The following is a 14,441-nucleotide window of genomic DNA, read 5'->3' as shown; positions in this document are numbered from 1 at the left end:
GAGAAAATCAGAAGAGTAAAAGAGAGAGCTCACGGGGTGAGATAAAGACAGTTTAACAGGTAAAACAAAAGCTGCTCATGCAAGCAAAGCAAAATGAGGAATTCATTCACCTCTTTCCACCAGCAGGTGTTCAGCCGCCTCCAGCAAAGCAGGGCTTCATCATGCATAATGGGTACTTGTGAAGACAAATACCATAATTCTGACCATCCCCATCCTTCGTTCTTTTTCCCCTAGCTTTATGTGCTGAGTATGACATCATACAGTATGGGATGTCCCTTTGATCAGTTGGGATCAGCTGTCCTGGCTGTGTCCCCTCCTAACTTCTTGTGCGCCCCCAGCCCCCTCACTGGTGGGTGGGGTGAGGAGCAGAAAAGGCCTTGACTCTATCTAAGCACTGCTCACTGAGAAGTAAAACATCTCTGTATTACGAACCCTGTTTTCAGTACAAATCCAAAACATAGCTCAGTACTAGCTACTGTGAAGAAAACTGACTTTATCCAAGCCCAAACCAGCACACCTTGTGAATAAGAGCGCAGCTCAAGGCTACTAACCTTAGTTCAGTGTGACCGATCTGTAAGTGCTCCTTTTGTGCTGAAGGAGACGTCCTCCAGAGTTCAGTTCAAAGCAGAAGCTTGACCTGGTCATTGTGAACTTTATTCAAAAGGAGATTCTTTCACTAAGCTGAACTTAGCCCTTTGTCATTACTCTCTGAGATAAAATTTTACATTTCTAACTGCAAACATCACCATAGTGAAGTTGTCCCTAGTTGCTGAAAGGGACTCAAAACTTTATTAAAAAATAGCCTTCTGGACCTCAGGTTCTGTTGTGTTGTTTTGTTGTTTAACTGAAAATCACTCAAGAGTGGTTCCCCATTAAATGTGTTATAGATCATAGTCCTACTCCTTCCATAAATGCAGTACATAAATTAATTTGAATTGCTGCTTAATTCTTCTTTCTGTGTGTAGCAATGCATGCCATGACCAGCTTGCAGCAGTGACTCAGTCTGGAACCTTTCAAAACCGCTGATTTACCAGTGACCATGTTGTTACTCTGAGGATGCTGAAAAGCCTGCTGTGAATAGTAGGGAGTTCCAGTAGGCTCCTCGGTTAGAACTAATGACAAGATGTCTGTTTGGGATTTATCAAGCAACTTCTGTAAATTAGGTTCATATCTACATTGCATTGGGCAGAGATGTTTCGATTAGAGAGAATGGTACTAGAATTGCATTTTAATTGCCTCTTTTCATCTTGTGTAGTTGTGGTCTGGGGTTTTAGTTTTGTCTATTAGACAGCTGATGTCCCATCTACAAATCTTAAAGTGTTTCTATATCAGTGCACCAAGATAGGAGAGAGTAACTGAAAATGAGTTCAGGTATTGTTTCAGTTCTGCATCATCATCATTATTGGCAAGGGCAAGGGTAAGACCGATTTTGTGCAACTTTTTCATTACAAAGGTTAAGATTTATTTGATTGGACATCTACTTTATCACGTGTGTGACATATAGTAAGGAAAATTAACATTAGTACAATCTTTACAGATTGAGGGGAGATTTCTGGAGTCTTTTCTCAACAGTAGGCAACTTTAAGGCTAAGTAAGGTCTTGCTGGCAACTTATGCAATAGACATGACTGACTGAGGTTCATGATTTATACCAAAGTGAAGAGTTAAGAAGTGCTTGAGTAGATATTCTACTGGAAGAAGCATCCTGTTGAGGCAATAAAGCCGGTGTTCAGCACTATATATTTTAATCTGAGCATCCAGACTTTTTCACTCAAGATTAAACCTAAATATTTGAAGGGTACTTAACCCAAATATAAGCCAAAAATACCGTTGCTTTCAGATCCTCTGTTGGAAGGATTTGCATTTGACTCTGGAGCTGTATTTTTGCCTTCTGAAATCAGGAGTTAGTAATGAGCTGTGCAGTGATATTTTTCTTTACATTTTTTTAGAGCTATGATGAGCCTTGCTAAGAGGTCTGACTTAGCACCCCAGATGCAAAGAACTGGCAAAAAAAGAAAAATTTGGGACTAAAATATGCATTGCTTTTATATTTTACTTGCAAATGCATTTTTTTCTCCTGGATAAGAAAGGAGACTTTTGCACAGAAAGCCACTCATCTTAATATGAATACTTAGATGAGTTTCATGTATTTACAAAGAAGTACATAATTTTTTTTTCCAAGAAATAGGTCAGTCTTTTGAGACACTGAGAAGCTGGTACAGCTCCTAGGCCTAGGATAGCCAGATTAAAAAGCAATTTTAAACACAAATATTCTCTCTTGCCTCTCATTTAATTGATCAAACCACCCAAACACAGGTTCTTGTTATCTTCTGGAATAAGTGAAGAGCAATGCTTTTAGAAAGTCACTGGAAAAGAACCACACAGTAAGATAGATTGTGCTTTTAATGTCATGTTGGTTTCCCCTTCATTTCAAGCTATTTAAAACAAAAGCAAATGCCACATTCAACTGTTTATTCTATGCTCAATGATTATTTACTTTTTTCAGTAGTTTTCAAACTGAAACAACTATGCTCATTTATTCAGTGCCAACCTAGACAATGAAAAGACTGACAATAAGAGGCATTTTGTCACACTTCAACGTTTTAAAAAGGATCAGCATTTACATGATCCCCAAAATTGTGGTTGCAGAACTTTTGTTAATATTTTAAGCAGGAACTCATAGGGCTTTTAAATCCATTCTATCTGCCACTTCTGATGGAAACTGTATAAAAAGTGGCACTTCCTGTTCATGACATACTTGCACCTGTGTTAGAGCTTTAATGTATTTGTTAAAGTGAACAATTGGTACTTGATTCTGCTACTTTTGAAGTCTATTTCTATAATCCCGGTAGGGCATTCACAGTGAGAGTGAGGCCCAGACAATAAAGAAGTCTTATTCCAAACCGTAAAATAGTGAAATATATTGGATACAATGAGAATCAAGGGAGATTATTTTCCTTTTTTTTTTTTTTCCTAAGTTGGTATTTCCAAGTTTTAAGGTATGGCACTTACTTAATTCTGTGCCTCTTTTGGGTGAAAAAAAAGTCAATGAAGAATGTACTGAGACTAAAGAGCATTTGAATAAAGCTGGAATTATAGACATATTAATCTGCATGGCTGAACAACATATTGATTAAATATGATTGATTACCTATATATGCCCAAGGCACTTAGAAGAAGAGCTAAGCTATATTCAAGTTACATCTGCTGTGACTTGAAAAATCAAATTTTATCTTTACTATAATAGCAATAAGCAGGATAATGTTTATATTATCTGAAAGAACCTTTTGAGCTTTAGAAGAATACTGTGAATGGCTGTCTCACAAAGTTAGAGTGGATTTTTCAGTTAGTTATTTAAACTTTGGAGAATTTGGGCTGTGGAAAGTATAAATATATTTATTGTCAGAAAATCCAGCAACACAGATACAGAATGAAGTAGTAGCAAATATTTTGTGGTTTTCTAAGAGCAAAAACCACCGTCAGCACCAAACCTTCCGTATTTGGGAACCTGCAGTTCTACAGTTTTTTGCTTACCTATGCAAACTGTACTTTGAATCTTATAGATGGTACTTGCCGTCTCACAGATGATAGTCTGAATAAATAAGGCTTGCCTCATGAGACCAAAGGAACTATCCTGACATCAGTGCATCAATGAACATGAATGTTGCTTTCACACTCATCACTGCTATGAATTTCTCACAAACTGGCAATGTGCTCTAAAGCAGACTTTATTATATAATTTTCCTTATTTGTTTTTATTTTATATAATAATTATTAATAATAATTTAGTAATCATAGGTATTCAATAGACTAAACTTTTCTCATAAAATACATAAAACTCTGACATCTACTTATAAATGCTGCAGAAAGATTTTGTGGAGGATAAGCTTTTCTGTTGTCTTCTTCAGGCTCTCCTTACTTAGCAAAAATAATTCTCTTCTTGACCTTATTTGTCAAGTTTTCAGTTCAAAATTATTTTCTATGCTAGACAGAGTAGAAAAGAAAATGCTGAGGCAGCTGTACATGTTTTTAGTATTATACATGATGTTAATACAACCACAACCTAATAAATATTTATATTTGTTATCTAGAGTTCTAAGTGAAGGGCATCTCTCGACTGATCATCCAGATGATCATGTGGTCCTTAAATATTCATAGTGTATACAGTTATATTCATTCCTAAGATCTTACATAAAAAATATATGGAGTATTCCTCATAGAGACAGAATCTGCCTCCATCATGCAGTGCACCATTTAATCATTAAACAGTGCGATTGTTCAGGAGTCTGTTACGAAATATCCTTCTCTACTGTCACTTGGAACTGTCACAACTTGTCACTCGGCGATATGATGGAGAGGAATCTTGGTTGGTATAAAGTAACTCTGTGGGCATTTGCTGACTAAACATTGCCATGCGACTGTAACTCCATCAATGTTATCTTTTTCATGGTAAATTGCAAAAGTGAGTTGCAAACTTTTGTTTATACTTAGAGAGTTGCTGTTAAAGACTTGGGATGAGTCCAGTTTAATTAGAGCTGTTGAGAGTTGGTTACTGTGTGAATTCAGCATGGGTGGAAGGCTTGGGTTTTCTCTTTCACTTCCCAAAGTTTCTTATCCAGGTTTAGTCCACCAAGATACTAAAAAGTAAGTAATTTTGCACTGCAAGGTTCATCATGAGTGGGCAGTTCCCAGGGAACTAGACACATACAAACTCAGTGGTAATGAGAACAGCTCAGTTTTTGCAGACTGGTAAGCGCAGAGACTTCAGCTGTGCCAGGGAGAAGCCCTGAGCTCTAGTTTGAGGAAAGGCTCTGGGTCATAAGATGCTATGGCACTTAACGTCATCACACCAGCCTTGCCTCCAGCATAGCACTCTTACTCATGTGTTTTTCAGTGTACCCTTTTGGGGAACTCAGATTAGTGGCTTTTTGTTATACTACATAAAACAAGTGCTCTTTATAGCAATAGATTTCATGTACACCTAACGGAGTACTTCTGGTTTGTGTATTATCTTTATTTACTAGCAATTTTCAGTGTAGCTAAAAGGTTAACTTTATTAATATAGTAAAATTGCACAGTTTAGGAATCAGTTTATATTAATCAAAAAATTGTATGGATTGTTCCAAAAGAAGATTTTAGTTAAACTGGAATTTAAAGGCATGTATTTAAAAATACTTCCTGTTGCAGTAAGCTTTCATCAGAGTTCATCTATGTTGTTCTCTTTAGTACATTTGTGACATTGTCATCTTGTAAAAAATACCTCTGCATAAAACTGCAGAGATACATATTTAGCAGCTGCACTTAAAATCAAAGGCAGACATTACAGAGCACAGTTCTGTTTCATTCTCTGGCTGATGGGCCTTTTAGCCAGTTGCCTCTATCCATATACTTAGTGCTTACTCAGGATAATTGAAAAAGAAGATTTGGTTTTGGTACAATAAAAGGCCTGAAAGTAGTCTTACATGCTTATAATCTTTTTTTCGCCTTCATTATGTTCAGTGCATTTGCAACTGATTTTCAGTTAGGAAGAAAAATGTTTGTGCTAGATGAATTATCTCGCCTATTTGGGCATAGAAGCACCTGTCCAGCAATATGCCTGTTCTTTCTGGGTATTTAAGGGATGCTGAAATGTATAGGTGAGCCTACATCTTCATACACATAGGAATGCATATATATACCCCATGTATATATTGTATAGAAGGCTGTCTCCAGATGTGTCTTGGATGCAGGCCACCTGCAACCACACAGCAGCAATTGCTTCTCCAGAGGCAGCATGTGAATATCCTGTATCTATTGCTTTTGGAAGGAGAAGGGTTTATAACTCTACAACTGCCTTAGCATTTCCAGTTAATCTTTGCTTGGGCATAGAAATGCATACTTGCATTCTGATGCGGATATGTGTATATGTTATCTATAGCTACAGCACAGAAAAATGTGGTCCATTTCTTCCAAAATGTCTGTTTATAAGGACTTGATATTGCACAGAGCTCCTTTACAGCTAGCAATGTGCATGAGTAACTGTGTAAGGAATCAGCATGAAGGATCAGAGAAGTAAGATTTAACATATATTTTTTCTTTTCTAATATGAAAAAAAGATACTAACAAGTATTTGAAATAATAGGTTTACTCAGATGGAGTGGATGAAGTACATGGGGGGTGTTCTATATTTTGTTTAGCAATGTGGTATTAAAGTGACTGGGACATTCATATGAATATCTCTTTGTCAGAGGAAGAGGTCAGCGTAGTTCTCAAATATGCTCAGTTGTAAAACAGTCAGATCAGGTATATTTTATCAAAGGTGCAGACTTAGTGCACCTCTTTAAACCATAGCAAAAATGTTGAGAAAATTGATCTTGTTATGAAACACAGTACTTTTGAGTTTGACCTATAGGGCTCTTAGAGAGTATAGCAATAACTAGAAGAGGGAGATGCAGTATAACAGCTCCAAGACAATAAAGCAGAAGGCTAGAAGTGAAAAACATTCTTTCTCCATATAGACCTGTTGAAATTATGGTTGCCTGAATTTTAATAGCCTCTATAGTCATTTAAGTGCTGTTACTCATAGACAGCCAATATCTGTCTGACTGCCGGCTGTTGTTTTGCAGCTCTTAGTATGGTGTAAAAATCTGTGGAATGCAACATCTGAAATCATGGAGTGCAATGTTTGTTCAGTGAAATTAGATGAGTAAATTCTTCTTCTATCCCAAGACCCTCTTGCAGACGTACCCCCGCACTACCTTATGCAATACAGTAAAAGCACTGTTAAATGTTCTCAAAATCAGTATATTTGTCCAAGTGGAGTGAATAACATTACATATCAGTTCCTAACAAGGTGCTTTAAGTGTAGCCTTGGTGTTCCTACTATCCTCCAACTCTTTTGGTGTCAATTACTGAGTTTCTGTTATGAAAATATTAGGCATCCTTTAGATAATATGCTACCACAAATTCTTTTGATGGCCACATGTCTGTCAAATGCAAATTATTTAAGTCTGAATGGGAACACAGCAACTTTAAGGTCATCTTTGATTTGGACTTTCCAGTCCCTGATTGTTGTTTCTTTGCAAACCAACCTTTGCAAACCAAGCAGATATATGAAAGGTGAGTCTTATTATGGGGCAAGATATAAATTAATGCACTGTACACAAGGATTTTAATAGTTTTAGTTTCTCTTGACCTGTATTAGACTCACAGAGCTTTTCCCAGTTTCTTTTTTTTTATTTTAAAAAAAAAAGAATAAATTAAATTATTAACCCTATTGATTATTCTTTCTGAGGACTAAACTGTAAAATATGCAAGAATACATTTGAAGTGTGCACATATCAGTATTTTAAAAATAAATTGTCCAACTCTGATGTTGCATCATTTTACTCAACACTGGATTTCTATAATCACATGTACTCATGCACTCGTCTTTATCAAGACTTTGCATGTTTATACCAGTCCTCAGGTGTGCTAGAGTTGGGAATTTTCTGAGAAGAAAAAAAAAAGTAATTAAGAAATACTACATTTAAAAGACGTTGAAATTCAAAGATATTTCTTTCTATTTTATCAGCCAGTTACCATCAGTCATTGTGCTTTTTGAACAAACACTGCTTGTAATACTTAACTGACATGCAGAGTTAAAATGTATGCTTCTTTCTTTCAAAACAAATCTTATTTTAAGAATAGATAATTCCATTTTTATTACCTATTTGTGTGCTATTGCAAAAAATGGCTTCGGAGCCAGGTTTGATTTGGCTCGCTTTGGTTTTATTGCCGAAATTGCTCAGTTATGTAAAAGTTTGCAACGTTGTTTTATTTTTATTTAATTATCAATAATATTAAAATAATAAGTGTTTTTAAACTTAAACTGAATTTTGAACTTTGAGTTTTCCAAGTGTTTTGGCAGATCTGCATCAGTTAACTAGATGGTATGCAAGTAAAGAAAAAATATTATAAACAAATAAAAGTAGAGGGTGTGTAAATCAGGCTGTAGAGGAGATGCAGAAGGGACTTGTGTTTCGTTGCAAGTTAGATTTTGCCATATTTAAGTATGGCCACTGTAGCTGGGAGTAAAAGAAAAGAAAAAAGAAAAGCATAGAATCACTGAAATACAGTTGTGAAGTCTGAGTGCATCTATCAAATAAATTAGAAGCCGCAATACTTTGGTCATATTTCACTTTCCCTGAACAGCCATTTCACTTTCCTGCAAGGCCACCCTTCATGCAAACAGCCAAAACAAATAAATCCAAAAAGTCATTTGGAGCCTTTCTAGCTTATTTCTCCTGAGGCATCTATTATAAGTTGTCATTTTGAAAAAAACAGCAGAAGTATCTTGTATGTGCTGAACGTAACACAGAGCAACAAGGGGGGTGGGGGGGGGAAGGGAAGTAATTTTGATTGTGTTTTATTCATTTCACTCAGCTTTCATTTTTGTTTTCTAAGGTAAAAATCTGATGCAAGTGATTTGTCTTGTATTTGCATAGTCTAATTGACTATAGTAGTGGAATATAAGTGCGGTTACTACCTCAGATGTAGCTGTAGTTAGTAACTGTATGGCTGAATCAGTGGTTAGTGCATGTACTATTTTTATCTCCATGCACAGTGCAGTATGTAGAGGAGTGCAAGTGTTTTCCTCCTTCAGAATCTGTTGCAGTCCAGTGTTGTGGTATCCACTTGAGCAGGAAGCACAGGGAAAGAAGCTTTAAATCCCTGAAACCAGAGGAAAAAAAGTCAGTGTCTCACATCTTGGATTAATGAAATGCTGAATTAAAAAGAGTGAAAGGACTACTTTTACTCTCCTCTTCTAAACTTTTGCACAATTTCTACAGAAGTAACATACACGCCTCGCCATCAGAGAGGTCTCAGCGTTGAGAGCAGGACTTGCCTTCTTACAACCCAAACAATGGCACCAAAGTCTTGGTGAAGATCTAAGTTTATGCAAAGCTCTGTTTTCACCCTTTCAAAGAGGACAGCTAAAGGGTGCTAGAGGGTACAGCACTGTGAATAACCAGTCTTAGTTACCTAAGTGTTTCTGTACATCATTCAAGAAAATGCATTCATCCTGGATGTCATTAATTCCAGTATGGTTCTTTTGTTTATCCAGGATCAGAAATTTAAGATCTTACATCACACAAAGTTTGCAAGCAAAGCAGGCTTCTAAGTCCTTAAATTATTTCTGATAACAGGACTTAAATTCTAAATAACTTAGCTTTTAGCTTGTTTTTTTGCATACTGTTCATTTGGGGGGGGGGGGGGGGGGGGGGGAGTGGGGAATGATTCTGTCTCTAAAAAATCCTGCCTTTCTGCTTTGATGAGTCTGTTGCCTTACTAGGAGGAAAGCAGACTACAGTGTGGCAAGGAGCTAATACTGCTTTGATAGTCCCTGACTGAATGAGGACATTGTTCAGGTGAAATTCCATTTTGAATTAACTAAAAAAAAAAAAAAACAAAAAAAACAGCAAAACTTTTAAGGGATCTGCTTTATTTCCTAAGGACCTCAGTCGAGCTGTATACAGTCATTTGCTGTTTGTGTTGAAGGAAAGGAATTGTTATGAAGACCTAAGCTTCCACATTGTTTGGAAACTACCAACTTATCCATACTTGATCAGAATTTATATATTTGAGGGTAAGCAAAACAGGTGACTGGGTACAACCTGAGCTGTTTAACATTCTGTAGAGCAGAAGTAATGAATGAAATCTGAAAGATGTTAAAACAAACTTCCCAGTTTCAGTAACATGAGGCTTTTCCTTCCCTAGCTGGGAGATAATCTTGTTGAATATTTCCTTTAAAGCCGTGTATCAGTATTGCCACACTGAGTGTACAAATTTCTATGACTTAGATGTTGAGTAGCCATGATAAAGAATTAGAACATTATTTTGGGAAGGAAATTGCCTTCAGTTATTACTGAGATATTTTCCATCCTCTCAAAATGATACATACTGATGCAATAATTTGCTTTGTAAAGAACAATTTTGCTCTGCTAAAAGTGCTGGTTAATTTAACAGTGTAAGTTTTATCACTCGAGGTTGTCTTCTTGAACTGTCCAGAGAGCTGCTGACCTTTTTAAAAAAGCAAAGTGAAAAATCCAAAAATATACTTTGTTTCTAAGTTCAAAATATTATTTATTTCATGAAGCCTGGTTGATGCAGCCTAGAATTTTATGACTGCTTTATAATTTCCTTATTAAGGAAAGTCAACAGAAAAGATGCTGTATAAAAGACTGAGTGTTGCTGTAGCCTACTTCATCCACTGAGAGGAAGACAATATAGAAACAAAGAAAATGAACACTGAATTAACAAAACCAGCAGGATTCTTAGGATGCATACAGGTTTGCATAAATGATCTATAGGTTGTCTAATCATCATGGTCCTTAAGGCTGCATATTAAAATAAATATGCAGTCTTTAGGGAAAAAGGATAGCAAATATTTTGTGTTGGCAGGTGGTCATGCAAGATTATTCCATTGCCTGAGCAGAGTTCAGAAGTACAAGTGATGTAATAATAGATGAGTGCATCACTGTAAATCCAGAGTGGTTTTTCAGAAAAAGGAGACAGACAGCAAAATGAGAACAGTTGTATTTCCAGGTAGAAAATGAGATATTTCAAGAAAATTACTACTGGATGTGCTGAAGCAAGCTTTTATCCCCTGAGATACTCTTCGTTGGACCACCTATCAAATCGTCAAAAATGTTACTGTCACCTTATTCTTCACAGCAATAGGTTTAAACAGCTCTTTCATCTGGAAGCAGTGGTAACAATTTCAGGCCTTATGCAAGCACATGTAAAACAGATGCATTTTTTCATGGATGAAGTTAGGACAGTGGGCTGAATCTCCTAGGTATAACTGTCCTTACTCTAGTACCTAGCTAGAGGTCAAGAGAAGGGGGAACCTGAAATGTGTGCAGTTATCTTTTACTGCATATCAACTGGGGCTGCAATGGAAGCCATAAACTTCAAAGTAACATTTCAGTATGTGCCAAGTTCAGAATTTCCCCCAGGACCATGATGTAACCAGCTCTTGCAGCATGATTTCTGAATAGACCTGGTTAGCAGGAGCAGGGGTCTCTGTAAGACAAAGCAGAAAATGTAGTAGATTGCCTAAACATTAGTACAATCCAGCTGTGACAGCTTGACTTTTTTTATTTATTTATTTATTTTAATTCTTCCAGGATTTTAGGTGAGCAGTTTAGATTTAAAGATGCCTAAAGCAAACCACAAAAGACAAATTGACTTGTTGAATTAGAGTTGCTTGTCCTTCATAGTCCTTGGAGGGGTACAGGTATAGATAAAAGCCCAACAAAAAGCCTTGTTTAAATTTTAGCAAGCAGCTGTCAGAGACGTAGGAGCTGTCCTTTACCGGTCCTAATGAAAAAAACTCATCATGCATAATCTTTCAACAAAGAGGCTTATTGAACACAACAGGAATGTAAAGATTATTCCAAAGGGTGCCAGCCACTACATGAGTTGCCCTTGTGATTTACAGCTGCAATATCATGCCCTGCATGAATTCTGTGACATAACAATCTGTCAGTCCTCGAAGCTATGAAGTCACCCCTTGGAGATAACTGAGTCAGCCTCACATTGATGGTCATTTCAGGACATGACTATCAGTTCTTTGCTTAATAATAAAATTGTGAGGAGATTTAAAATGCCATGCTTTAGGTATAAGACTAACAATCCTACTAAACTATAATAGAGGTGATAGATATTTTAAGATACTTGAAGTACTAATCTAGTCCGAAATTATGTGTCAGATCCATTTCAAAATGGATAGATAGGAACTGACAAGGGTCCATAAGCAGCTTGGAAAAGAAGTGAGATGTTGTCACCAGGTTATTTAGTGAGATGTTAAAAATATTCAGTCATTTTTACTAAGATATGGAGAACTGAAGAGTTCCAGCCATCTTCAGCTGTGAAGGACTATGTTTTAATTTATGTGTGCTTATTTAAGATTCCAAAGTTGTTTGGGTAGTATACAAATAAAAGATGCAAACATTCATTGTTCCCAGAGATTTTCCGTTGTATGGAAGAATTTCCTGTAGTGATACGCTGCTCCTTAATGTCATCAGCATGGGGACTGAGCCACTTATAGGAACATGTTAAATGAGGCTGATTCTTTTAGATACACATCCTTCTTTCCATTAAGGATGAATATCATTTAAGCTAGTTGTATCTGCTTGAGAAATTGTCTGTTTAGAGAAATTAGTGTTTTCTTTGCAGTAAGAGGTCAGGAGAAGAAGCTTGTGACAGCTTCATGTTGGAGCTCACTCCATCATCTCTGACTGGTCCCTGAAGAGTTTCTGTCTCAGGAGCAGGGCAAGCTTCAGCTTGTGATTTACAGCTGCAATACCAGACCCTGCATGAAAGTCCTGACATAATTGTGTTGATTCTAGAAGCTGCAGAGCTCAAAATCCTTGTAGAAAGTTCAGTTCTTCCTGATAAAGGAAGTTTTCAGCCAGCCTCTGATTGGTGGAAGATCTTTGAGATTTTTCAGTCCAGTGAGCAAATCAACATCTATGAGGCTCAAGAGAGAAAGAGAGGTATAACGTGCACAGAGGAATGAAGATTTGCATGTTAGATTTTGCTAAGCACGGATAGCTTCATGCAGATACACCACGTTATGGCATCATATGCTTGTGTTCAGGCCTGTGCTCTCACCCTGTGTAGATTAATAGTGAATGCATAAGTGGGGGAGCTTAGAAAATTAGAGAACTTCTGAAGTTCTCAACTAGACCTAATCAATGTATGCTGGTGTCTATGAAGAGGATGTGCTAGACTGTCAGATATTCTTGTAATACTCTTTAACAAAACCACAGAAAGTTCTTACAGAAGTATATATTCTGTTGAACTTTTCATTTTGAGAAAGATGGGGTTTTAATAGAAGTCGTTATACATGAAGTAGCTTTGAATGCAGTGAAAATATACTCAGGTCTCTGTTTGCAAATTGTCTTTATAATATTGTCAAATCATTGAGGTACTTCCAGCACAGCTGCACTTACAGTGAGTCATATACTCTGCACATGAAAGTTATTAGCATAATGACTATTTAAAAATGTGTTTATATTAAGCACACAGATTTTCTTTTGGGGGGCAAATAACCACAATATGGATAATGAACAATTTGTATCTCTAATTCATTTTTTAAAAGGCAAAACAGGAACTGACAGCTATGCACTTGATATTTTTCATTGCAAGCTTATTGCTACCACACAACTTTTCCTTCACCATGGATTTATGACAGCAAAAATACAAGGGTAGTCTTCGTTCCAGTCATCCCCTATAAATATTGCTGATTCATGCAATGCACTACTGTCTGGATACTGATCCTTTTGATCCGCTTGGCCTGCATTTATTCTTGGTACTGCTGACTTTACTAAAAAGACATTTCATATTGCATGTGAGACAGAAATTTCAGTCATGCCCAACACCATGTTTTGTGTTCTTCAGATTTTTGTTTCACCTCCTCTGTTCTCACCCAGAAGCCTTCTATTACAGATTATAGATGGCGCTTCTTTCAGTTTATCTCATTACTGATAACGAGTAACGTTATCAGACATACTGGAAATCATTTTCAGTATCTCTAATCTAAGCAAGTGAGGTCTGTCCTGCATCCCCGACTCGTGTCTGCAAGCTGCAGTTTGTAGGCAGTATGTCATCACTGTCATAATAAATGTGGTATTAAAAAACACATTCATCTTGCCAGATGAGACTTTTTCAGCAATGTATGTAAGAGATTCTGCAAATAGCTCTTGGTATCAAAGGAGCTCACAGAGATAAATAAAAGAGCCAAAAAATGAATAGACCTTTCATATTTCCTTCTCTTGGTTACCTATCCAAACCCATAGAATTAATGTTGTAGTCATTGTGCATTATTTATATGTCATCAAGTATATAGTAGGCACTTTGCAAACATACGGTAAAGCCAAGTCGGGGCCAAGACATGTACATTCTAACAAAGTGTGGACCAGTGGGAGGGGTTGTAAAGGGTAAGTGAAAGCTCACTGCCATTGATATGTATCAGGGTCCAGTCCTTTAAGGGATTCGTTTTGGAAGGGTGGTTGGTTCAAAAAACTGATATAAAAGAGCCAAGAAATTTCAAACCTCTTTTAACAACCAAATGGAATTTATGCATGCAGCTTTCAGAAAGTCTCTTAGAAATTAACTTTTTAATAAGTCTCTTCAAGGAATCAGTTCAACAAACACAGTGCCCAAAGTTGCTTTATTCCCATATTTTAAATTTTGGGTTTGCTTTGAATAAAAGACAATTCTCCCTATCACCTGAACTTCCACAGATCTTAAATCTAAATTGAACAGAAGCTTCCTATTGCACTGAAATGAAAGAATGGATGTAGGTTAATGTCAACACCAGAGTTACTCCAGAAACTGTTTTCCCACAGTTGCACCTCAAGAAGATGCAAAACTCCGTGCTTTTCTGTGTGAAAACACTAAAAGGTACACTCA

General features: G+C 36.7%; 1 protein-coding gene and 1 long non-coding RNA gene across 6 annotated transcripts in view; one reads left to right on the top strand and one right to left on the bottom strand.

The window, feature by feature from the left end:
• KHDRBS2 (KH RNA binding domain containing, signal transduction associated 2) overlaps window positions 1-14,441 on the top strand; it is a 356,153-nt gene that overhangs the window by 219,897 nt on the left and 121,815 nt on the right. The window lies entirely within an intron of this gene.
• On the bottom strand, window positions 2,035-3,602 carry LOC130601737 (uncharacterized). Its single transcript, XR_008972742.1, has 2 exons — window positions 3,534-3,602; window positions 2,035-2,365 (listed from the first exon to the last, which is right to left on the bottom strand). It is a non-coding gene; the product is annotated as an uncharacterized LOC130601737 (long non-coding RNA).

Source organism: Pezoporus wallicus, unplaced genomic scaffold (genome assembly GCF_028554395.1).
Source record: "Pezoporus wallicus isolate ANWC-B61680 ecotype Strahan unplaced genomic scaffold, APGP_CSIRO_Pwel_v1 contig_6428, whole genome shotgun sequence".
Lineage (NCBI taxonomy): Eukaryota > Metazoa > Chordata > Aves > Psittaciformes > Psittacidae > Pezoporus > Pezoporus wallicus.
This window is presented reverse-complemented; position numbering and strand designations above follow the sequence as displayed.